The sequence below is a fragment of the Telopea speciosissima genome, chromosome 4 (assembly GCF_018873765.1).
Source record: "Telopea speciosissima isolate NSW1024214 ecotype Mountain lineage chromosome 4, Tspe_v1, whole genome shotgun sequence".
Taxonomy (NCBI): domain Eukaryota; kingdom Viridiplantae; phylum Streptophyta; class Magnoliopsida; order Proteales; family Proteaceae; genus Telopea; species Telopea speciosissima.
In genome coordinates, this window is record NC_057919.1 from 39,094,918 (window position 1) to 39,121,107 (window position 26,190).

The window sequence follows — 26,190 nt, forward strand, 5'->3', positions numbered from 1 at the left end:
CATGTAACCAGATTTCCCCCAACAAACATGCAATACCCTGTAGTAGATCGACGATCACTAGCTGAACCTGCCCAATCAGCATCAGAGTAGGCAATAAGCTCCATATTCTTATTGGGTCGAGAAATCAGCCCCTTCCCAGGGGCCCCCTTCAAGTACCGAAGAATCCGAGTGGCTGCATCTCAATGAGACTTGCACGGAGAGTGCATAAATTGGCTGAGAACACCAACAACATTAGAAATATCTGGCCTAGTGACTTACAACAACTTCCCAATCAAGCTTCTGTAAGAATGAACATCCTTCAGACCCTCACTATCATCAGAGCCAAACTTGTGATTAGGATCCATAGGAATATCTACTGGTTTTGCAACAAGCATACCAGTTTCAATCAAGAGATCTAACACATATTTCCTTTGGGACTGGCTGATTCCCTTTTTACTTCAAATAACCTCAATCCCAAGGAAGTAGTGAAGTTGGCCCAAATCTTTAGTTTGAAAGTGCTGCTGTAAATAATTTTTTACTTCTTTGATTCCACTCTCATCATTCCCTGACACAATAATGTCATCAACATAAACATCAAGAACCACCAATTTCTCTCCTTGGCGACGAACACACACAGAATGGTCAGAGAAGCATTGGATAAAACCAAAGTGAGTCACAACAGAACTAAACTTCTCGAACCATGCACGTGGAGACTATTTCAGCCTATAAATGGCCTTGTGCAGCCTACACACACGACCACTATTCTTCCCCTGAGCAACATAGCCTGGAGGTTGCTCCAATAAACCTCTTCAAGTAGATCACCATAACGGAAGGCATTCTGGATATCTAACTGATACAAGGGCTAATCAAAATTCACAGCTAGAGAAATAATGAGACGAACCGAACTCAGCCTAGCCACAGGGGAAAAGGTTTCAAATTAGTCAACACCGTAAGTCTGGGTGTACCCTTTAGCTACCAGGCGCGCTTTAAGCCGCTCAACAAATCCATCAGAATGATACTTAATAGTGTACACCCACCGACACTTAACTAGGTCTTTACCAGGAGGTGAATCTACCAACTCCCATGTATGTCGAGTCAATTAAGCATCCATTTCCACATCCATGGCCTTTTTCTAGGCAGGATTACTAAGAGCCTCAGTGAGTGCGGGGAATAGTATAGGAAGACAAGGAGGTAGCAAAATGATTTAGGAGAATCTCTGTCCAGGCCGATCTAAAATGATGTAGGAGAATCTTGGACTAGCCCGATCCAATTGGTGGGCCCCACATGAGATGGACAACATCTTTTTAGTTTTCTTTAGCAGTTATTGCTGTAGGATTTCAGTTTTTATTTCAGTTTATAGTTAGTTTAGTAGGTTGGAAGGTGGTTACAACTTACAACCACCCAACACATGGATGGTCAAAATTTAGAAGAGGAATTATCTTAGTTTGGATTTTTTATTCCCTTTTCCCCTTATTGTGTTTCCCTTTAAATAAGAGTTGTGAACAGCCTTGTAAAAAACAGGATGAAAAAATGAAAATGAATTGACTTTTGGTCGTTTGTTCCTCTTTTCTTCTCTTCTTTTCTTCTCTTTCTACCTTCATCTTCTCCTTTCCTTCTTCACTTTTCCTGACCTTCCCCCCCCATCATTTTGGTATGAGAGCCCAAACCTGGTTGAATCTCTCTCTCTTCTCTTCTTCCCCTGCGTTGCTGAAGTTTTCCTCACCCTCTTGCAATCTATCTCTTTCTCTCTCTTGGATTCTTCTTCCTCTCGGTCTCTCTTTCCCCCCCTTAGTTTCTTCTTCTTCCTCTCCTAACATTTCTCTGCCTTTGTGTTTGCCATCAATACTCTGTTCTGGGCGGTACTTGCATTCCCCAGTTGTTGACATCGATCTCTCCTGCTACCCTCTGGATCAGTTCAAGGTTTTAAGGGCTCATCCCTCCAATAGGAACGACTCATCCTGCAGATTTTCGAGTCAAGATTTGGTCTCTACTGGAAGTTGAACCAGAACATCAAATATGGGTCAATTGTTCTGCCAGAACCTATTTCTGACTTTTTTTTTTTAGTTAAATCTCCAACTGGTGGTTCACCATATTGTGGGCTGGATTCACTAAAACATTGAGAATTCGACTTCTTCCAGAAATTTCGAGGCAATACAAGTCGATTTGGTAGAGATTGAACACTCCCTATGCTGGTTTTACCACTGGATTTTGTTGGTTCTGCTGAGTCATAAGGAAGAAGACAACACTATCTCTATGTAACACTCTCTTTGTTTTATTTATTTTTATTACTTTTGCCATCTTACCCTTTGTTTCTCTCTTTATCCCACTTGGTCCATATTTTACAAACCCTTCCATGTTCATCCCTAGACAATGAATATTAAACCCTACTATGCCCTATTCACTTTACCTACAATTTAACCCGTATGAAAATTCTGGTAATTACAAAATTACCATCAACGTTGGTTCATGGATTTTATACAGTTTGATTGAGGACTGAAATTGACTTCGATGTTACTAATTGGATTCTTCCATTCTATAAAACTCGTGGCCGAGTTTTTTTCAACTCTGGGAGAATTGATACAGGAGAATCTCTGTCCGAGCCGATCCAAAATGATGCAGGAGAATCTTGGACCAGTCCGATCCAATTAGTGGACCCCACATGAGATGGACAACATCTTTTTAATTTTCTTTGGCAGTTATTGGTGTAGGATTTCAGTTTTTATTTCAATTTATAGTTAGTTTAGTAGGTTGGAAGGTGGTTACAACTTACAACCACCCAGCACATGGATGGTCAAAATTTAGAAGAGGAATTCTCTTAGTCTGGATTTTTTATTCCCTTTTCCCCTTATTGTGTTTCCCTTTAAATAAGAGTTGTGAACAGCCTTGTAAAAAACAGGATGAAAAAAACGAAAATGAATTGACCTTTGGTCGTTTGGTGCTTGGCGCACCTTTTCTCTCTCTTCCTCTTTTCTTCTCTTCTTCTCTTCTCTTCTTCTACCTTCACCTTCTCCTTTCCTTCTTCACTTTTCTTGACCTTGCCCCCCCCCCCATCATTTTGGTATCACAGCCCAAACCTGGGTTAATCTCTCTCTCTTCTCTTCTTCCCCTGCATTGCTGAAGTTTTCCTCACCCTCTTGCGATCTCTCTCTTTCTCTCTCTTGGATTCTTCTTCCTCTCGGTCTCTCTTTCCCCCCCCTTAGTTTCTTCTTCTTCCTCTCCTAACATTCCTCTTCCTTTGTGTTTGCCATCAATACTCTGTTCTGGGCGGTACTTGCATTCCCCAGTTGTTGACATCGATCTCTCCTGCTACCCTCCGGATCAGTTCACGGTTTTAAGGGCTCATCCCTCCAATAGGAACAACTCATCCTGCAGATTTTCGAGTCAAGATTTGGACTCTACTGGAAGTTGAACCAGAACTTCAAATATGGTTCAATTGTTCAGCCAGAACCAGTTTCAGACTTTTTTTTGTTTTAGTTAAATCTCCAACTGCTGGTTCACCATATTGTGGGCTAGATTCACTAGGACATTGAGAAATCGACTTCTTCCAGAAATTTTGAGTCAATAAAAGTCGATTTGGTAGAGATTGAACACTCCTCATGCTGGTTTTACGGCTGGATTTTGTTGGTTCTGCTGAGTCATAAGGAAGAAGACAACACTATCTCTATGTAACACTCTCTTTGTTTTATTTATTTTTATTACTTTTGCCATCTTACCCTTTGTTTCTCTCTTTATCCCACTTGGTCCATATTTTACAAACCCTTCCATGTTCATCCCTAGACAATGAATATTAAACCCTACTATGCCCTATTCACTTTACCTACAATTTAACCCGTATGAAAATTCTGGTAATTACAAAATTACCATCAACGTTGGTTCATGGATTTTATACAGTTTGATTGAGGACTGAAATTGACTTCGATGTTACTAATTGGATTCTTCCATTCTATAAAACTCGTGGCCGAGTTTTTTTCAACTCTGGGAGAATTGATACAGGAGAATCTCTGTCCGAGCCGATCCAAAATGATGCGGAGAATCTTGGACCAGTCCGATCCAATTAGTGGACCCCACATGAGATGGACAACATCTTTTTAATTTTCTTTGGCAGTTATTGGTGTAGGATTTCAGTTTTTATTTCAATTTATAGTTAGTTTAGTAGGTTGGAAGGTGGTTACAACTTACAACCACCCAGCACATGGATGGTCAAAATTTAGAAGAGGAATTCTCTTAGTCTGGATTTTTTATTCCCTTTTCCCCTTATTGTGTTTCCCTTTAAATAAGAGTTGTGAACAGCCTTGTAAAAAACAGGATGAAAAAAACGAAAATGAATTGACCTTTGGTCGTTTGGTGCTTGGCGCACCTTTTCTCTCTCTTCCTCTTTTCTTCTCTTCTTCTCTTCTCTTCTTCTACCTTCACCTTCTCCTTTCCTTCTTCACTTTTCTTGACCTTGCCCCCCCCCCCCCCCCCATCATTTTGGTATCACAGCCCAAACCTGGGTTAATCTCTCTCTCTTCTCTTCTTCCCCTGCATTGCTGAAGTTTTCCTCACCCTCTTGCGATCTCTCTCTTTCTCTCTCTTGGATTCTTCTTCCTCTCGGTCTCTCTTTCCCCCCCTTAGTTTCTTCTTCTTCCTCTCCTAACATTCCTCTTCCTTTGTGTTTGCCATCAATACTCTGTTCTGGGCGGTACTTGCATTCCCCAGTTGTTGACATCGATCTCTCCTGCTACCCTCCGGATCAGTTCACGGTTTTAAGGGCTCATCCCTCCAATAGGAACAACTCATCCTGCAGATTTTCGAGTCAAGATTTGGACTCTACTGGAAGTTGAACCAGAACTTCAAATATGGTTCAATTGTTCAGCCAGAACCAGTTTCAGACTTTTTTTTGTTTTAGTTAAATCTCCAACTGCTGGTTCACCATATTGTGGGCTAGATTCACTAGGACATTGAGAAATCGACTTCTTCCAGAAATTTTGAGTCAATAAAAGTCGATTTGGTAGAGATTGAACACTCCTCATGCTGGTTTTACGGCTGGATTTTGTTGGTTCTGTTGAGTCATAAGGAAGAAGACAACACTATCTCTATGTAACCTTCTCTTTGTTTTGTTAATTTTTATTACTTTTCCCATCTTACCCTTTCTTTCTCTCTTTATCCCACTTAGTCCATATTTTACAAACCCTTCCAAGTTCATCCCTAGACAATAAATATTAAACCCTACTATGTCCTATTTACTTTACCTACAATTTAACCCTTATGAAAATTCTGGTAATTACAAAATTACCATCAGCTTTGGTTCATGGATTTTATACAGTTTGATTGAGGACTGAAATTGACATCGATGTTACTAATTTGATTCTTCCATTCTATAAAACTCGTGGTCGAGTTTTTTTCAACTCCGGGAGAATTGATGCAGGAGAAGCTCTGTCCAGGCCGATCCAAAATGATGCAGGAGAATCTTCGACCAGCCTGATCCAATTAGTGGACCCCACATGAGAGGGACAACATCTTTTTAGTTTTCTGTTATCAAAATCAGAATTCTGAAAATGCTTGAATGATCGAATATGATCAGCCAAGCCCTTTTTAGTTTTCATCCTGGATTTTTTATTCCCTTTTCCCCTTATTGTGTTTCCCTTTAAATAAGAGTTCTGAACAGCCTTGTAAAAAACAGGATGAAAAAAATGAAAATGAATTGACTTTTGGTCGTTCGGTCCTGGTCGTTTGGTGCTTGGAGCACCTTTTCTCTCTCTTCCTCTTTTCTTCTCTTCTTCTCTTCTCTTCTTCTCTTCTCTTCTTCTACCTTCATCTTCTCCTTTCCTTCTTCACTTTTCCTGACCTTGCCTCCCCCCATCATTTTGGTGAAGAGAAGAAAAGAGGAAGAGAGAGAAAAGGTGCTCCAAGCACCAAACAACCAAAAGTCAATTCATTTTCATTTTTTTCATCCTCTTTTTTACAAGGCTGTTCACAACTCTTATTTAAAGGGAAACACAGTAAGGGGAAAAGGGAATAAAAAATCCAGGCTAAGAGAATTCCTCTTCTAAATTTTGACCATCCATGTGCTAGGTGGTTGTAAGTTGCAACCACCTTCCAACCTACTAAACTAACTATAAACTGAAATAAAAACTGAAATCCTACAGCAATAACTGCCAAAGAAAACTAAAAAGATGTTGTCCATCATGTGGGGTCCACCAATTGGATCGGGCTGGTCCAAGATTCTCTTGCATCATTTTGGATCGGCCTGGACAGAGATTCTCTTGCATCACAAAACTATGATGACAAGACGGAAGATGGGATAAAGAAACAAACTGCTCAATAGGATAGGTAACTAAAGACTTGTGAGTGCATGAACGTTTACCTTTCTGAGTGGCAATGGGTAAGTCATCAGGATCCGGATTAGCTAGAAATGCAGGAAGAATAGGTAAGACTAGATCTCCACCAGAAGTTGAAGAAGGTATAGGAAGTGATGCAGAAGGGCCAGCCTAATCTGTATGGGGCTGCCCAAAGTGCCTCTTGCGCCGATACACTTGTAGTGGAGAGGTAGGCAAGGGAACAATGGCAGGAATAGGAGGAGAATCAGACACAGCTAATGGATCACTGGACACAGTGGGCTGATCAGAAAAATAGGATGTACCTTCAAAAAAGGTGACATCCGCACTGACAAATTGCCTTCTAGTAAGAGGGTCATAACATCTATATCCCTTCTGGGTTCTAGAGTATCCCAAGAAGACACATTTGGTAGACCTAGGGTCCAATTTATCACCATGGAGATGGAGATTATGAACAAAGCAAACACACCCAAAAACTTTAGGAGGCAGACTAAAACTTGAAACATCAGGAAACAATATAGAAAAAGGTTACTTGTCACCAAGAACAGAAGATGGCATACGGTTAATCAAAAAACAGGCAGTAAGAATTGCATCATGCAAAAAATGTTTGGACACCTGCATATGCAACATGAGGGCCCTGACAACTTCAAGTAAGTGCCTATTTTTCCGTTCCGCTACTCCATTCTGTTGAGGAGTATAGGAACAACTAGTTTGATGAATCATCCCATTAGCAACACAAAAAGATGAGATCTCAGATTGAACAAACTCCAAAGCATTATCAGACCAAAAAATTTGAACAGGCATTAAACTGGGTCTTTATTTCATTGCAAAAGTTTTGAGACAGATAAAAATTCAGATCTATCCTTTAAAAGGTACAGCCAAGTAGTCTGGGACTAATCATCCATGAAAGTGACAAAATAACGAAAACCATGTCTATTGCTTGCAGGATGTTAGGAATCACGATGTAAAGAGGGATAGGAAGTTGTGATTTACTAATCACGACTTCTCTATGGGAGGGTATTTCTATCTTTTATTATTGTTTTATGTTTTTGGGTTTTACCCTATTATATTATTATTATTGTCCCAAGAGTTGCAGTAGCTCTACTTCTTATTCCTCCCTCCATTCCTTCTCTTTTCTTCTTCTTTTAAATTATTACATGGTATCAGAGCAAGGTACTTAGGGCTGTGACAATACCCTAGTATCGTGTTCTCCTTTTTCTCAAGTTTTCAACCTATATTGGTTGATTCGTCTCTGGTTGGTGGTTTGCGACTGCTTTAGGACTTTCGTTTGAAGGGGTACAGCACCCTATGCTGTATTGTGGAATGTTTTAGAGACTAGTTCATATTTCGGTATTGAGAACTAGGTCTCTCTCTTTTTGTGGTGATTGATTTATGGAGTAGAAGGTTGCGGTTTTATTCTACATTCAGGTATGTGTTGTTGATTTGTTTGTGGCAGTCAGTTTGATCAGTTTTGGGTCAATTTCTGGGCAGACTCTGCTTATATATTCTGGACATCGTTTTCTGGGCAAACTGGACATCGATTCCTGCATATTTTCTGGACATTACTTTCTGGGCAGACTTGGAATCGACTTCTGCATATTGTTTTCTGGGCAGATTCTGCATATTTTTCTGGACAGATTCTACATTATATTTTTCTGCATCATTAATTGGACAAGATTATTTGGATCAATGGGTGATAACAAATCTGTTTTCACTGGAGTTTCTTCCAACAAGTTAGTAGAGAAGAAGTTGGAAGGTACCAACAATTTTCAACAATGGAAGAAAATTGTTGGGCTGGTTTTGACTGGTCGTGGTCATGAGAAGCATTTTGACATAGACTAAGGATGATACTGATATGCCATGGACAGTAATCATAGTTGTCATGGCGTCGCCATGGCGTCATATCGCTGGAGAAGTGGGCATATCGACCACCGATATGGATGATGTAAGAATATCGACCGATATGGTCTCCATGTTGTCGCCATGGCGCCGCCATGGACGCCATACCACGACATATGGCCATATCGAGCGACATGGTTTTTTCAAATTATAAAACTTAATTTTTTAACAATAATTTTTTTTAACCATTTTTTACTTTAATGCTTTTTCTTTAACATAAAAAAAATTAATAAAACATCAAACAGAAAACACTAATACACTATTGACTAATACAAAATCACATTCACATCCGCAAATTTTTTTTTTTTATTTAGAAGGGTTGTTTATTAGCTTTATTTACTCAATATAAATTACGTTCTTGTAATTGTTTTTTTGTTTTGTTACTTTTGTAGTCACTTTCATATGAATCATATCTCAACTCTCATGATTTTTCAACTTTATTATCAGCAAGACTATTGCTATCAATTGTTTGATAATCCTTGATTTCATATACACTAATGGATATTACACTTTCATGAATTAAACCATAGTAGATTAGTAGTACACTTTCATGTTAATTTTTGATGTTATAGGGTATATATTATAACATACTAAATGACATTAAAAACAGAGAAAATAAAAAATAAAATATGGTCGATATGATCGCCATAGCAATGCCATGGTGGGCGACATGTCGATATATCGACATGACACCCCTCCATCGACTTGGATCGCCCTGACGACGTGACAACTATGACAGTAGTGGATGCTTGAATTTTAGGGTAGATGTTAAATTGTAAGCATCACCACATCGTTAACCTGGTGACCCATATCGATACTGTGAAGGAATTGTGGGATTACCTAAATGTTCTATATTCTAGACAGAACAACCTCTCTTGAATTTATGAGCTGTCTCAAGACTTTTATCGGGTTGATCGGAAGGGTCGTTCTTTGACCCAATATTTTGGAGACTTCAAGAGGATGTATGAGGAGCTGAATTCCTTACTTCCTATTACTTCTGACGTACAACAGATGCAAAATCAGCGAGAGTAACTCGTAGTCATGGGATTTTGAGGTGGTTTTGGTTAAGAATTTGATGCTGTCTGTTCCCAGATTCTTGGTGCCGATAAAATGGCCACACTTCCAAAGACTTTTTCTCTTGTTCTATGTGTCTCACGTGAGAGTACAAATGATACAACACCTGTGGACACTTCTGCATTGGCATCCTTCATTCCCCACCGTGGGGGCAGCGTTGGGACTGGTAGTGTTGGGCGTGGCCGTGGGGCTAGTAAGGGCCCAGTATCTGGTAATCAGGCTACTTTAGAGACTTCGGGGGCTGTGAGAACTTGCCATCATTGCGGCAAGCCTGGTCACTTCCAACACTTTTGTTGGAAACTTCATGGTAAACCAGCTCAGTTTGCCAATTCCGTCAGTAGTGATTCTATTGTTGCTTCATCTCCACAGTCCGAGGGGAAGATAGTGAAGATGTCTGATGATGAGTATGAGCGCTTTACTCAATTTCAGCATTCACAGTCATCTCAGGTCTCCACTGCTACACTTGTTTAGACAGGTAATGCTACTGCATGTCTTTCGTCCACTTACCGTCCCTGGATCATTGATTCAGGTGCTTCGGATCATATGACTGGGGTTTCAAGTATTTTTTCTTCATTTTGTGAGTCCTCTTCAAATGTTGTATTAGCTGATGGGTCTTTAGCAAAAGTCCTGGGTACAGGCACTGTGCATGTTACCCCTTCTTTGTCATTATCTTCTGCTTCTTATTTGCCCAAATTTCCTTTCAATTTGTTATCTGTTTAGAAGTTCACCAAAACTTATAATTGTTCTGTTACCTTTTTTCCTAGTTATTGTGTTTTTCAGGATCTTATGTCGAAGAAGACGATTGGTAGAGGCCGTGAATCTGGGGGATTGTATCTACTTGAAGACACATCGGCTGTGGTGTGTTCGAGTGTGGCGCTTCCTCACCAAATTCACTGTCGTTTGGGTCATCCTTCCTTGGAGAGTCTAAAAATTTTGGATAGTCGTTTTCGGTCATTGTCCAGTTTACAGTGTGAGTCTTGTCAATTTGGGAAACTTCACCATGTAAAGTATCCCCCTAGAGTCAATAAACGGTTTGACCAACCATTTTCTTTGGTTTATTTTGATGTGTGGGGTCCTTGTCCGGTTTTGTCTAAGTTGGGTTTTCGTTATTTTGTCACTTTTGTAGATGATTACTCTAGAGTTACCTAGATTTATTTAATGAAAAATTGTTCTGAGTTGTTCTCCATTTTTTGTGCCTTTGTTCTAGTTTCAGAATCAATTTAGTACTTCTTTGAAAATCCTTCGTAGTGATAATGCTAAAGAATATTTTTCAGCCTCCTTCAGTACTTTTATGATGCAGCATGGGATTATTCATGAGTCCTCTTGTGCTGACACACCTCAACAAAATGGTGTGGCAGAGAGGAAAAATAGACATTTAATGGAGGTCACTTGATCTCTTCTGTTTGAGATGAAAGTAGCCAAACCTTTTTGGGCTGATGCTGTTTTGACTGCATGCTATCTCATTAACCACATGCCTTCTTCAGTTTTGGGTGGAGGCATTCCATACTCTTTGTTGTTCCCTTCTGCACCATTGTTTGTGTTACCACCCCGTGTCTTTGGGAGTTTTTGTTTTATTCGGGATCATTGTCCTGGACTTTCTAAGTTGGATTCTAGAGCTCTTAAATATCTTTTTGTTGGGTATTCTAAAACTCAAAAAGGGTTATCGTTGTTATTCATTTGATTTGAATAAATATTTTGTGACAGTTGATGTTACCTTCTTTGAGTCTACTCCTTATGTTGAGTCTTCCACTGTTTCTTCTGATTTGGATGATGACCTGTCCGTATATATTGTTGAAAGTTCTCCTGGTTTGTAGGTTCCTTTGTCATCTGCTCTGCCTCCTAGTTCTACGGAACCTCTTGTTGTGTTTCAACGTCGCACTCCGGACGAGGCTGCAACCCGTATTACACCTTTTGAGAGATACACTACTCAATTAACTACTCCTACAACGCCTTCTTTGCCGGCAGATCTTGATCCTACACTAAGTACTTCCTCTTCTCCTACAGTTCCTGCTGTTTCCGATTTAGATGTTCCGATTGCTCATCGTAAAGGTGTTCGCAGTTGTACCCATCATCCCATTTCTAACTTTGTTTCATATTCTGGTTTGTCCCCTGGTTTTATTGCTAGTTTGTCTACTGTTGACCGTCATCCTATTCCTAAGTCTGTTGCAGAAGCTTTGTCTATTCCTGGGTGGAGAGCTGCTATGACTGAGGAATTATCTGCATTGGAGGAGAATCAGACATGGGACCTTGTTTCCTTACCCTCTGGTAAGTCTGCTATTAGTTGTCGATGGATATTTATGGAGAAGGTCAACCCTGAAGGGTTCCTTGGCTCGTTTGAAGGCCAGACTTGTTGCTAAGGGTTATGCCCAAGTATATGGTGTAGATTACCTGGATACTTTTTCTCCTATTGCAAATCTTACATTGGTCCGCATCTTGATTTCTTTGGCTGCTATACATCATTGGCCTTTATTTCAGTTGGATGTGAAAAATGCCTTCTTACATGATGATCTCCATGAAGTGTATATAGAGCAATCTCCTGGGTTTGTTGCTCAGGGGGAGTATGCTGTTAAGGTGTGTAGGCTGAAGAAATCGTTGTGTGGGCTGAAACAGTCGCCTCGGGCGTGGTTTGGCCGATTTACTAATGTTGTATTGGAGTTTGGGCTGACACAATCTGCTAGTGATCATTCGATGTTTTTTTGGCTATCTGATGCAGGAAGGATATTTTTGATAGTTTAGGTGGATGATATTGTCATCACAGGAGATGATTCTCCTGGTATTGAGAAGTTGAAAGTACATTTGGGACAACAGTTTTAGACTAAAGATCTGGGAAGGCTGAAATATTTTTTGGGCATTGAAGTTACTCAATCACGGAAAGGAATTTCGCTCTCACAGCGAAAGTATGTTCTTGACCTACTTTCAGAGACAGGGTTGTTGGGTGCTAAACCGTTTGATACTCCTATGGATCCAAATTTGAAACTTATGGCAGATGATGGTGATGTTCTTGAGGATCCTAAGAAGTTTCGTAGACTTGTAGGGAAACTTAATTATTTGACTGTGACTAGACCTGACATCTCCTTTCCTGTCAGTGTACTGGGTCAGTTTTTGTCTGCTCCTCGGTCATCTCATTGGGATGCAGTTATACGAGTTCTACGATATATCAAGAAGGCTCCTGGACGTGGTCTCTTATATTCTGATCATGGTCATGGGAGGATTGAAGGTTTTTCTGATGCTGATTGGGCAGGATCTCCTATTGATCAGAGGTCTACTCCAGGATATTGTTTGTTTGTTGGAGGGAACCTGGTGTCATGGAAAAGTAAGAAACAGACTGTTGTAGCTTGATCGAGTGCAGAGTCCGAGTATCGTGCTATGGCTCATGGTACTTGTGAACTGATGTGGATGAAACGGTTGATGACTGAACTTGGGTTTGTTGACAATTCTCCTATGATTTTGTGGTGTGATAATCAGGCTGCTATCCACATTTCTACTAATCCTGTGTTTCATGAAAGAACGAAACACATTAAGATAGACTGTCATTTTGTCCATGAGAAGCTGCAACAAGGAATCATTTTGCCTCGTCATGTTTGAACAGGAGAGCAACTTGCTGATTTGTTTACCAAGTCTTTGGAAAGTGTAAGGGTTGAGTATATTTGTAACAAGCTAGGCATGATTAACATCTATGCTCCAGCTTGAGGGGGAGTGTTAGGAATCACAATGTAAAGAGGGATAGGAAGTCGTGATTTACTAATCACGACTTCTCTTTGGGAGGGTATTTCTGTCTTTTATTATTGTTTTATGTTTTTGGGTTTTACCCTATTATATGTTGAAATCGATGGGGAGTCCCAACCTTAAGGTTGTGACTCCCAAGAGTTGCAGCAGCTCTACTTCTTATTCCTCCCTCCATTCCTTCTCTTTTCTTCTTCTTTTATATTATTACACATGACAAGGACCCCACACATCTGAATGCACTAAGGAAAATAAAGACGCACTACGGGGCATAGAATGAGAGGGAAAAGTCGCACGATGATGCTTACCCAACTCACAACCCTCACACTCTAATTTATTTAAAGACTTAAACTGAGGAAAAACAACTTGTAACCTAGACAAAGACAAATGTCCTAGCCTACAATGGCATCGCAACGGAGACTCTCCACCAACAGTAGTAGCTGCAGCTGAAGCAAATGGGGCAGCACCATGCAAATAGTATAGTCCATCTTTCTCACACCCTCCACCAATCTTCTTCCTCGTGTGAAGATCCTGAAAAATACAATAAGAAGGAAAGAAGGTTACGAAACAATTCAAACTTTTAGTAAGTTGACTAACAGAAAGAAAACTTAAAGGGAATTGGGGAACATGTAAGATAGAAGAAAGAGAAATATTAGAATTAAAAGAAATTGTACCATGTCCGGTAACAGGAGTAGAGGAACCATTGGCCATAATAACAAGTGGGGTATGAGAACTAGGAGAAATAGAGCTAAAAACAGATGACTTACCAGTCATGTGAGCGGAAGCCCCCAAATCAATGATCCAGGGTGTGGAAGTAGTGGAAAGGAGAGCAACAGGTGTACCTGCATGGGCTAGAGTGGCAGCAGTAGTGGATGCCCCAGAAGTGGGATGACTCCAGACTCTTGATGCAACGTAGGAGTTGTTGCATCTCATCACGGTAGTTGGTAGAAGAATCCCCCACAGTCGAGCCAGCCTTAGTATCACTAGGTGTAACAAAATCAGTACCATCTTCAGAAGCTGCATGATTGGCCAAGTTTTGAGCCCATTCGGGTTTCCCATACTTGGACCAGCAAGTATCAACAGTGTGATTTGTCTTCCCATAATAAGAACACAATCGGGCTGCTTTATCAATATGCTGCCCACCAGATGTACGACCACCAAAGCCACGTCCTCCCCCTGAACTACAGCCTCTACCACGGCCTCTAGTAGTAGTGAAAGCCGAATTTTCCTTGGGGTTAGTTTCAGGCTTGGAGATAGGAGAAACAATACGCTACAGCCGAGAAAAAGTGTCATTCAAAGTAGGGGCAGATTCACCGGCCAACAGATGTCCTTTGACAGCCTTAAGACTAGGACTTAAACCAGCCAGAAACTTAGAGACAAAAAACTCATTCCTTTGAGCCTTCAACTTTTCAATGTCAGTAGTAAGGGGCCGGAAAACATTCAACTCTTCAACCATGCCCTTAAATGCACTGTAATAGTCTTAGAGTGGCTTGTCTCCTTGCTGAAACTGAAATAGTTTCTCATAAAGCTCAAAGATCCGTGTTATACTCTTCTCTTGAGAGTATGTTTGCTTGAGATCATCCCAGACTCCCTTTGCCATGGTGTGAAACATAACAAGCGATATCCGGCTCCATGTTGTTCCATAACCAAATTAAAATAATTGCATTCTCCTTATTCCAAGTGCTGTATTCCTTAGAATCAGGTTCTGGAGGAGGAGAAGTAATGTAGCTAAGCTTGTCCTTAGCTATAATGTAAACCCGGACAGCCTGTGCCCACAATAGGTAGTTGGAATTCCCCTTCAATTTTATGGATGTAATCTGAACATTGACATTGTCGTGAGGGGTCTTCGAATCAGCCATAGTGGATAAACTTCAAGCAATCGATAGAACAAGCACACAGAGAATGGATTCTGAAGTAAAAGAGGCAGAGGAGCAGCAACCAATAACAACAGCTGATAATAAGAGACAACTAATGCATCATGAAAAAGGAAATAATGGGCAGCAGCAACACCACACTCGATAGAGGCAGCCCAGGCAGGGAACAAAGCAGAATCGATGTCAGAGTATTGGGAAGAAGAAGAGAACATTCAAACAAGCAGCACCATCACTCGAACTAGGTTACAATAGCCCCCAGAAGCACTAAGCATTATGTAGAAGCAGGCCTGAACCATAGGACATCAAACCACACCTTCCCAGAGACGATCGATTATTGTCAGGGTTTTGTCCTGACATCGACTTCAGCAGCCTTCAAAAATAGTTGAGGGAGAACTCTATTCAGTCATCAGATAAAGTAAATAGCAGTAGAAATCACTCCATTAATTCTTCAAAGGAGTGGAATTACATCATAGAAGGGGCAGCTATAGGTGGCTGCACACTACAAGCAAAAGTCGATTGAAGGGAACCAGAAGAGGATCGAGAGGAGGTACTCCAATCTGATTTTACTGCTCTGATACCATGATATAATACCAGAAACTGAGCAACCAGATTAGAGAGAAGAGAAGAGAAGAGAAGGAGGAAGAGGAAGAGAAGAAGAAGAGATCGCAAATCCCTAGAGAGGGGAGACCTGCGGTAGAACTAGATGTTCTATCGCAGACACTTAATGTAGTATTTATATTGAAGAGAGTTGGACAAAACTGCCCTTACATCCACTAAATACAATAAAGCAGAAATAAAAATAAGGAAAAGCTACAAAGACCTATTTGCCCTTAAACTATCGACTTCAACAACAGTTATGACTGACACTTCTACTGAGAAATCTACTGGTGATGTGACTCACAGTTCTACATCTGGTACTTCATCCACTGTATCTCAAGATGATTATAAGCAGCTACTCAAACGTCTTCAACATCTTGAAGCTGCCTCTGCCTCCACCTCTACAGCTACCCTAGCTTACACAGGTAACTCTGCTTTTCATACTTCCTCTACCTCGTGGCTTATTGATTCTGGTGCTTCATGCCATATGACCGATAAGTCAAGTTTGTTTCCTTCAATGCATAAAGTTCAAACCTCTTCCAATGTTTTACTTGCTAACGGATCCTCTACTCTGGTAAACTGGTCATGGAATTGTTTCACCAACATCTTGCATGACCTTTTCTTCTGTTCTTCATGTTCCTAAATTACCTTTAAGTCTTTTATCTATCAGTCAACTTACTAAATCTATTCATTGTTCTGTTACCTACTACCCTTCATACTGTGTCTTTTAGGACCTTCTGACAAAGAAGACGATTGGTGGAGGGCTTAAGCGAGATGAACTGTATTATCTGGATGGCACCAGCCTTCCATTGCTACTACATCTACTACCGTACCTTTTCCCATGCAATGGCATTTGAATCTTGGTCATCTGACTCTACCTCAACTCCAATTAATGGTTCCTAGTTGTTGATCAGTTTCTCGTCTTGAGTGTGAAGCCTACGAACTGGGAAAACATCATCGTGCCTCTTTCCCTGCCCGTAGTGCACCTAAAAGTTCTTTATTGTTTTCTTTAGTATATTATGATATTTGGGGTCCTTGTCGAGTTCATAATAGATTAGGCTTTACATATTTTGTTAGTTTTGTGGATGTTTACTCCTGTTCCACTTGGGTTTACTTGTTGAAAGATAGATCTCACTTTCTTAGTGTGTTCAAAAATTTTTATCAAAAAATAAAAAACTCAGCTTGATGTGCCCATTATAATTTTTCGGTCTGATAATTTACTTGAATATACTCAAACTGAAATCTCTAATTTTTGCCTCACTCACAGTATAATTCATCAAACTAGTTGTTTATACACCTCACAACTAAATGGAGTGGCCGAACACAAGAATAGGCACTTACTAGAGGTATCCCAATCTATTATACTCCACATGAATGTCTACAAACGTTTTTGGTGTGATGCACCTGTTACCTTATTAATCATATGCCATCATCTACTTTAAATAACAAAATTCATTTTTCTATTCTATATCTTAATATTTCCTTGTTTGGTTCACCACGACGAATCTTTGGCTGTGTTTGTTTTGTTCATGTTCTTCACCCCACCATCGATAAATTATCTCTTCATTTTGTTAAATGTATTTTTTTGGTTACTTTAGGACATAGAAAGGATATAAATGTTTAGATCCGGTTTCTAATATAAACAGTTTATTAGTGCTGATGTCACATTTTTTGAAAATACTCCTAATTTTTGTACTAGTCCTTCTCTACCTTCTCCTGTGACCAATGAAGATCTTCTAGGTTCACCACTGCCAGTTACTATACCGATACTATCTCCTAAACCAGTTCAAATCTATCGCCAGCGTCACCAACCTGACTTACCATCTTCCACTACTACTGTCCCAGATACAAACGTTCCTGATGCATTGCCCTCTGTTACCAGTGTTCCGGCGATTCCATCCTCTACTACAGGTGTAGCTCCTCTACCCTCTCAATTTGATCCTGATGCTAAAGTCTCCACTGACTTACTAGTCGTTGTCCGTAAAGTTACTCACTCTTGTACCCAGAAATCCCATAAATCCTTGATTGTTTATGCTATTGAGCAATATGTAACTATTTCTCATCTTCCTTCACACACTTTGTTCCACTTTATCTACTAACTTTGTTCCCAAAACCCACCATGAGGCTTTTTTCTCACCCTTGGTAGAAGGCAATGATGGACACAGAAATGGATGCTTTATTGTCTAGAAAGACTTGGACTCTGGTCACATTATCAACTGGGAAAGATCTTGTCAAATATCGATGGGTTTATACTATCAAATACAACCTAGAACGTTCTGTTGAGTGGCTTAAGGCAAGTTGGTTGCTAAAGGCTATACTCAAATTTATGGTGTTGATTATTTTGAAACTTTCTCGCTTGTCGCCCACTTAAATTCTGTTCGTGTGCTTATCTCTTTGGTTGTCAACTTAGATTGGCTCTTGTATCAGATGTATATTAAAAATGCATTTCTGTATGGTGATCTTCAAAAGGAAGTATGTTGCTCAGGGGGAGAATTCCACCAATGTAAGCTTTATAAGGCAATCTATGGGTTGAAACAATCTCCAAGAGCATGGTTTGATAAGTTTAGCTTCATTGTAACCTGGTTTGGATTCTCACAATGTTATTCTGACCACTCTATCTTTGTTCGCCGCCAGAGGTCGAAAGTTGTTGCAATGGTAGTTTATGTGGATGATATTATTATATCTGGTAACGATGTTTCTGGTATTGCTCAAATTAAATCCTATCTTCATCAACATTTTCAAATAAAAGACTTGGGTGCTCTAAAGTATTTTCTTAGTATTGAAATTTTACAGAGCAAGAAAGGAGTTAGTTTATCACAAAAGAAATATGTACTTTACCTTCTATCTGAAACTGGAATGCTTGCTTCTAAACTGGAAGATACTCCTATAGATCCTCATCAAAAGTTTGGTTCCAGTAAGAGAAGATTTTAAAGATGTACATCAATATAGAAGACTAGTTGGGGAACTTATTTATCTTACTGTTACTCAACCAGATATATCCTATGTTGTCAGGGTTATTAGTCAGTTTATGCAAACACTAAAGAAAATTCACTGGGATGCTACTTGTCGTATGTTATGTTATCTTCAAGGAGCACCTGGTAAGGTAATCTAATAGGGTTTTTTGAAACTGATTGGGTTGGTGTTGATGGTGATAGACGTTCTAGTATTGGTTATTGTACTTTTGTGAGTAGTAATTTAGTCACCTGGAAGAGCAAGAAATAGACTACTATTGCTAGATCTAGTGTTGAGGCTGAGTATCGAGCGATGGCACATACTACAACTGAATTAATGTGGGTAAAGTCATTGCTTCAGGAGTTGGGATTTCCAATCACTCAAACTATGAAGATGTTTTGTGAAAATCAATTTGCTATTTATATTGCAAGCAATCTGGTGTTTCATGAGAGGACCAAACACATTGAAGTTGCTTGTCACTTTGTGAGAGATGCGGTTATGATGAAGTTGGTATCTATTCCATTTGTTTGGACTACTAACCAACTTGGTGACATGTTTACCAAACCACTGTTTGGGCCGGATTTTGGAAGAGGTTGTTCCAAACTAGGTCTAGGTGATTTGTTCACTCCAACTTGAGGGGGAATTTTAAGAATGTATCTCGGCTAGGGTTAAGAGTCTGGTATCTTGATTAGAATATTCCTATTCTAATTGAGATACACTTTAGCCTTGTTTTTATTGTAGTCCTAGTTATAGTCGGTTTATGTTATTTTGAGTCCTAGTTTATTTTCCTACTGTAACTAGGTTACTATTTATGATTCCTAGTAGGATTAAGAATCCTCTCTTTTCTATGTAATCTGGGTTGGTATAAATAAAGTGATTGTTGGGAGGGGGGGGGGGGAGAACTGCCAGCTTGATCCAACATCTCTAGATAGTTCCCCTTTCTCTCCTTTATCTCTTCTCTTCTCCATCACTCTCGGCTCTGGTGTTTTAGTGTTCTAACTTGTTACAATCCCGATGTCAGTGCCTCGTCACCTTTTTCTGCTCATATCAGCTGTGTTGTGTTGACAGTGCCCTTATTCAGCTTCATCAGTGGCATCGCCGACTTGGTCATTCTTCCTTTCATGTTTTACTTCATTTATTTCCTTCCTTAATAAAATATTGTAATGTGGACTGGTTAGCTTGAGACATCTGTGAACTCGCAAAGTACATCCTACTTTCCTAGTGATAATAAAGTTCTGTTCCTTTCCATTATTCATTCAGACTTATGGGGACCATCTAAAACTGTTGTTAGGGGGGAGGGTTTCGTTGGTTTACTACCTTTATTGACAATTGTTCTCGGTTGACTTGGTTGTACCTTCTCCGGTCTAAGTATGAAGCCTTTTCCTGCTTCCAGTCTTTTCGTACTATGATTAAGACCCAATTCCATTGTGACGGTAAGGCTGCTCTATTTTGAGCAAGTGGTCATGGGTTCGAGTCTGGAAACAGTCTCTCTGCGAAAGGAGGGGTAAGGCTGCGTACATTATGACCCTTCCCAGGCCCCACAGTGGCGGGAGCCTCGTGCACTGGGTACACTTCTTTATAAAGGACCCAATTCTAGGCTCAGGTTTGGATTATGTGGAGTGATAATGGGACCAAGTACATTGATGGTACATTTCTTCAATACCTTCATGCCCATGGTATATTATCTCAAACATCCTCTGTTTGTACTCCTGATCAAAATGGTATACCACAACGGAAGAACAAACATCTTCTTGAGGTCACCATTCCTTATTGTTTACCACCCATGTTCCCAAATTCTATTAGGGTGATGCAATCCTAGCTGTTGCTTTTCTTATAAATCGAGTTCCCTTCAGTGTTTTCAACTTCAAAACTCCAATAAGTCTTCTTTTTGATCCCACCCTTAGTTCTCTACTCGTGATCCTGCCCTTAGTTCTCTCCTCCCTCCAAGGGTCTGCGGTTGTGTGTTTTGCTCACAATTCCTCTTCTACTCGATCCAAGTTGGATCCCCGGGCTCTCTGTTTTATCTTGCTTAGGTTACTCTACGTCTCAAAAGGATTACATGTGTTACCGTCCCCCCTCCTGCTGCTTACTAGTTACCATGGATGTTACTTTCCATGAGGATGAACCCGATTACCAGTCTTCTCTTCAGGGGGAGAATGTTGAGGAAGAGCTTCCTTCTCTTGTCAATAACACTATTTGGTTTCAGGGGGAAACAGACATTGAGTATACCACTACACAAAGGTATCTACTTACTTACTCCCGGCGTCAAAAGCAACGGCCCATCACAAATCCTTCAGCTCCTCTGGTGCTCCCGGATCCAGCTCCTCCTGCACAAACCTTAGGTGACCCTTTTTCATCTGATGATGCTCTTATTTCTCTTAGAAAAGGGGTTCGAACAGGTACTCAACACCCTATTTCTAAATTTGTTTCCTATACATCATTGTCTCCTTCCTACCATGCCTTTGTTTCTTCTTTGTTTTCTGTGTCTATTCCACAGGATTGCAAAGAAGCTATTATAAATCCTAAGTGGAAGAATGCTATGGTGGAGGAAATGCAAGCCTTGAAGAAGAATGAAACCTTGGAGCTTGTTCCTCATCCTAAAGGAAAGAAGGCAGTAGGATGTATGGAAGGTTCTAAAACTCGGGTTTCGACCACCCAAAAACCGAGATATGGTCGAATCGTGTGCATTTTTTCCCAGCCAAATCGAGTTGGTGGTTTCAAGGCCCATAAGTGTGTTTTTTTTATCTGATTTTTTGTAATGAGCCTATTTTTGACATTCTAAATACAATGCTTGAACTATTTTCACCAAAAAAAAAAAAACACTCAAAATGGTACTAGTGGTTTTTTACCCAAGTTTGATAGTGTATATTGTTCTTGGACATTGGTTGGTATTTCATTTACTTAAGATATTATTCATAAATAAGCAAATGCTCCTATTTGAATCCAATAAAAATTGTTAAAAAATAAAATTCCAACAGGATAAAAAGTCAACCCCCCATTCAAGAATAAAAGTTGGATTATCGGCGGTAGGTGAAATTTTCAACTTTTTAACGCTAGGGTTTTTCTCAAATGTATAAATCCCATAAATCTTAATATGGTAAAACATTGCTAAAAACCATTGTTTTGATGTCTAAAAAAATATTTTCATTTAGAGCAATTTTGACAGCATTTAAACACACCAACTTAAGTTTAACAGGAACATAAGTCCGTCAATATAAATCAGATTTAAGCAATCTTGGATTTGTTGGAAAGCTAGAAAAATCCAAGATTGCTTAAATCTGATTTATATTGAAGGAGTTATGTTCCGGTTAAACTTAATTTGGTGTTCACGAATGCTGTCAAAATCGCTCTAAATGGAAATATTTTTCTAGACATCAAAACTGAATATTTTATCACACTTTTGGTTTTTAGAAATGTTTTACCATATTAAGATTTATGGGATTTTTAGATTTGATAAAACCGTGGGATTTTTAGATTTGATAAAACCCCCAGCATTAGAAAGTTGAAAATTTCACCTACCGCCGTAAATCCAGTTTTTGTTCTTGAACTGGGGGGTTGACTTTTTATCCTTTTGGAATTTGATTTTTTAACTATTTTTATCGGATTCAAATAGGGTGGTATTTGCTTATTTATGAATAATATCTTAAGTAAATGAAATACCAAATATAAAAACATTTACTTTCAATGGGGATAAATAAGTATTTGGACTGGTTTTTGCCATAAATAAGTGTCTATCCTGGTTTCCAGCCAGGTTTCCTTAAATTTCGATGGGGATAGGTGACACATATATAGGTATTTAGGTCGAAACTAGCGAAATATGGTCGAAATTTGGTCGAAACATGTCGAAACTGGTTGAAACCAACCAAAACATGGTACTTTTTAAACTCCCACCTTAACTTATCTCGGTTTCTTAAGAAACCGAGATATCTTTGTGGTTTCATTTGTTTTTGACCGAGATCTCTTTCCATGGATGTAAGAGGGTATTCACTATAACAAAAGGGCAATGAAACAGTTGACAGATACAGGGCAAGACTGGTGGGCAAAGGCTTCACCCAGACCTATGGGGTTGACTACCAGGATACCTTTGCCCCTGTTGCAAAGATGAACTCTATTCGGGCTTTGTTATCTTGTGCTACAAATCTTGACTGGAATCTTCGACAACTTGATGTGAAGAATGCCTTCCTCAATGGTGATCTCGAGGAAGAGGTATACATGGATGTTCTCCTAGGCTGCCTCATCATCCATAGCCGACAAGGTGTGTCAACTTCGAAAGTCCCTTTATGGTCTTAAACAATCACCTCAAGCTTGATTTGGTAGATTTCAAAAGGCTATGCAAAAGTTTGGGTACAAACGGAGCCATGCTGATCATACCTTGTTTGTCAAACGCAAAGATGGGAAATTTACTTTCCTCATTGTCTATGTCGAAGATATTGTGATACCATGGAATAGTGATGCAGAGATCTCATTGTTAAAGAATCAGCTGGCCATAGAATTTGAGACTAAAGACTTAGGACCTCTCAGATATTTTCTAGGAATCGAAGTAGCCCGTTCAGATAAGGGTATCTTTGTTTGCCAGAGAAAATATGTCCCAGATCTACTCAGTAAGACAGGGATGCTGGGATGTAAGCCTGCAGAGTCTCCAATTGAGGGTGAATCACCAACTCAGCCATAATAGAGGCAAACCGGTAGATGAGGAGAGATATCAATGACTTGTTGGGAGATTCCATACTAGGCCGGACATTGCTTATATTGTGGGTGTTGTGAGTCGCTTCTTACATGCTCCTCAAGTCAACCACCTTGAAGTTGTGTACCGGATACTGCAATACTAGAAATCTGTTCCAGGGAAGGGTATTCTTTTCTCCAACAACAATAATTTGAGGACTGCTTCACTGATGCTGATTGGGAAGGTTCCATTGATGACTGACAATCTACTTCAAGATATTGCACATATTTTGTAGGTAATCTGGTTACTTGGAGAAACAAAAAACAATTAGTGATATCTAGATCCAGTGCTAGGGCAGAATATCGAGCTATGGCACAAGGTGTCTGTGAACTCATCTGGCTTAAGGTGTTACTTGAAGATTTGGGGATAATATCACAAGAACCAATGCGACTCTACTGTCATAATAAGGTCGTGATCAGCATAGCCCACAGCCCAGTCCAGTATGGTCGGACCAAGCATATTGAGATTGATAGACACTTCATCAAGGAGAAACTGGAACAAGGCTCAATGTACATTCCTTTTGTCACTTCGGAGAATCAGCTAGCTGATGTATCATTAAGGGTTTGACCTCTAAGGCATTCCATCCAGTTGTTTTCAAGTTGGGCATGAGGGATATCTATGCACCAACTTAAGGGGGAGTGTTAAGGATTGATTAGACAGCTCATGTGTCTAGGTTGTTGTATGTGAGGAGGATAAGAGTGTTGACTCATACCTTACCTATCATACATTCATACCATATATGTAATCTCTTTTATCTCAATAAATAAAGCATCTATATTTACCCCAAAAAAAAAAGCATGGCCTGTATCTATCTTGATAAGCCATTCTATTCTTCCCAACTTTCTTCTTCTCAACTGTTTTCCCTACTTGCCATTTTCCTTTCCATTTTATTTCAATGATGCTAACTTATTTGGTTTGGTTAATTATAATTTCTGATTCATTTAATGATGGACTGATTCTGTAGACATTATAAATTAGTACATCATAAGTCGATTCTTGACATTGGGATGACTTAACTAGAGACATTCAAGATGAGGTTCCTTGGTGTATGCTTTTGCTAACGATATTGTTTTGGTGGATGAGACAAAAGCAGGGATTAACGCTAAGTTAGAGTTATGGAGATTAACCTTGGAATCAAAAGGTTTTAAGCTAAGTAGAACGAAGACGAAGTATATGGTGTGTAACTTTGGTTACACTAGGACGGATAATGAGGTAGTAAAACTTGATGAAAGGGAGATTGAACAAAGTGATTATTTTAGGTATCTTGGCTCAATCATAAATAAAGAAGGTGCTATAGAGGATGATGTTTCATAGAGAATTAAAATAGGATGGATGAAATGGAGAGATGCATCCAGAGTTTTGTGTGTTTGCATATTCCTTTTAAACTTGAAGAAGAATTTTATAAGACAATCATACGACCGGCTATGATGTATGGTGCGGAATGTTGGGTAGTTAAGAAGCATTGTTTGTGTTTAAAATAATACCGCAAGCGTACGGGTCAATCGTAGTTACGGGTCGAACACAGGGAGGTGATCTAAACCAATTAAAAGAACTAAAACTGATTACAAGATCAAAAATAGAAAATTGAATAATAAAAAAATAAACAAATAAAATTAAATAGAATAGAAGAACTTAGCTAATTCGAATAACTCCAATGAAGACAAATCCATTCACTTTAGCACCGTCACTTGAACTCGCCGGCGCTCCTTGATAACGACGAACAAATTAAAAAAGTTCTAAATAAAAATTACACATAAGATCGAAGAGGAAAGGAGATAAAATTAACCTAACAACCAATTTGGAAATTAAAATAACAAAGAGGAACCTAATACATAGATCTAAATATTAAAAACAAATCTATTCTAAAAGGAGATCAAAAAACTAGAACTAAAGAGGAAGCAAAGATGAGATTAGGAGAGCTAGAGCTTGCTATCCAATAAGAACTAACCACATAAAATAACAAAACCAGAACTGAGAAAAAAAGAAAAACTTGCTACTGTTGTAATCCAAAGGACATTGCAGAGAAGTAAAACTAAAAACAGAAAAACGATGGAATGAAATGGAGATGGGAAAGTGGGAATTATATGGGGAAGAGAGAGCACGTGAAAGAGAGATGGGAAGGAGATAGGAGAGATGAGAGAATCTAAGAGGAAGTGGGAGAGAGAGAGACCATGGGAGATTAGAGAGGAAGTGGGAAATTGAATTTAAATTATTTATTTAAATCCAAAATTCAACCCAAATTCCAAACTTAGTCGAATTCCTCCTTTTGACGATATCTTTTCATCTTGGTCCCAGATGGACCCAGTCTGAGAATTAAAGTCGCATCATTTTAAATTCCAGACGACATGAGCCCAATATCGAATATTTTCTGAAAGATTCTCGATTCGTCCAAATTACCAGTATGCCCCTATGTTTTATTTTTATCTCTTCTTCTCTAAACTCGAATCGGCTCGTAATCAAGTAACTTCCGACGCTACGCATTGGAAAGCTAACCCGACTGAATTCTTCAACCTTGTAGCTTGGCGTTTGACGGTCCAATTAGACATGTATTCTCCACTTTGACCAAAATGTCCCTAAACCTGAAAAATGACAGAAAATACCCGAATTGCACTATTCTTGGAATAAAATGACAATAAATAATGCATTAAAATGAGGTATAAAATATGCCTAACAAACATCATATAGATAAACTCCATGTAGTGGAGATGAGGATGTTGAGATGGATGAGTGGCAAAACTAGGAATGGTCAAATTTGAGTTGGTTTAGGAGTACCTCCGATACATGATGAGCTACGAGAAAGTCATTTGAGGTGGCATGGCCATGTTCAACAGAGGCCTTTGGATGCTCCAGTACGGAGGAGTGATTTAATTCAGTTTGAAGAGAACTAAAAGAGCCAGGGGCAGACTTAAAATGACCTTAGGAGAAGTGGTCAGAAATGACATGCATAGCTTAGGCCTTGTATCAAGTATGACCTTGAATAGAGCTGATTGGAGAGAAAAAATCCGTGTAGCCGACCTCATTTAGTTGGGATAAGGCTGAGTTGTTGTATAAG

At 39.4% G+C, this 26,190-nt stretch overlaps 1 protein-coding gene across 1 annotated transcript in view; it reads left to right on the forward strand.

Moving 5' to 3' along the window:
* LOC122659284 (chloroplast envelope membrane protein-like) overlaps positions 1 to 26,190 on the forward strand; it is a 96,989-nt gene that overhangs the window by 24,713 nt on the left and 46,086 nt on the right. The gene's annotated exons all lie outside the window — the stretch shown is intronic.